This window comes from Penaeus monodon, chromosome 25, assembly GCF_015228065.2.
Source record: "Penaeus monodon isolate SGIC_2016 chromosome 25, NSTDA_Pmon_1, whole genome shotgun sequence".
Taxonomy (NCBI): Eukaryota; Metazoa; Arthropoda; class Malacostraca; order Decapoda; family Penaeidae; genus Penaeus; species Penaeus monodon.
The window spans coordinates 35,056,841-35,057,544 of record NC_051410.1 but is presented as its reverse complement, the minus strand read 5'-3'; the positions used below and the strand labels follow the sequence as shown (position 1 = coordinate 35,057,544).

General features: G+C 43.0%; 1 protein-coding gene across 1 annotated transcript in view; it reads left to right on the top strand.

Moving 5' to 3' along the window:
- The window catches only part of LOC119589185, a gene marked incomplete at its 5' end in the record, with an annotated part of 121,836 nt that overhangs the window by 3,973 nt on the left and 117,159 nt on the right, over positions 1 to 704 (top strand).

Below are 704 nucleotides of genomic sequence, written 5' to 3'. Positions count from 1 at the left end.
CTGTTTTGATGATGTTTTTCTCGCACCTGAAACCACAATAAACCGCTCAGACGACATGTGTTCGGTCACGGTAACGTACTTTAACCAACGCTTAAGACATTTTCTGTTTCCGTAAGGCTTCTCCGTGAATGGTTTGTTTTTGTTTACACTTCCAACTGATGGCTTGTATTTCGCCGTGGAACCAGAGTCCTAATTCTATTCCGTTTACGCTGTAACGTCCGTATCTCTGTCAAATTTGAATGCGATTGAATAACATGCCTGTGGTCTTCCTGTGTCATTATCCAAAAGGACGACCACCAATCGCACCGAAACAAGTCAAAGGCGAAACAAGGTAGTTGAAATCACAGTGACATAAAACGATCAGCGGTTGTTGGTATCGTGTACCTTGCGGTGTGTAAGCTCTTACAGAATCCGTTACAGTGGTAAAAGTCCGGTCAAACACTGAAGTCTTCGAGTGTGTCTACGTGTGTCCCATCCGGCCATTAAAACCAAGAACGATTACACTTGAATGGCAGGTCTTTGGGGGATCTAAAAGACGGCTGACCACTGTTGGTACGTGCATTCACGTAGCGTCTCTCTCGTCAAGGGGGAAATATTTCTTCATTAACGTTCTTTGTAGTGATTGGCATTTCAGTAAAACGTGCTCTGTATCATTACTGTGATAAATGTTATTTGGGTCATTGTGGATGCTATAGAATTGAGTT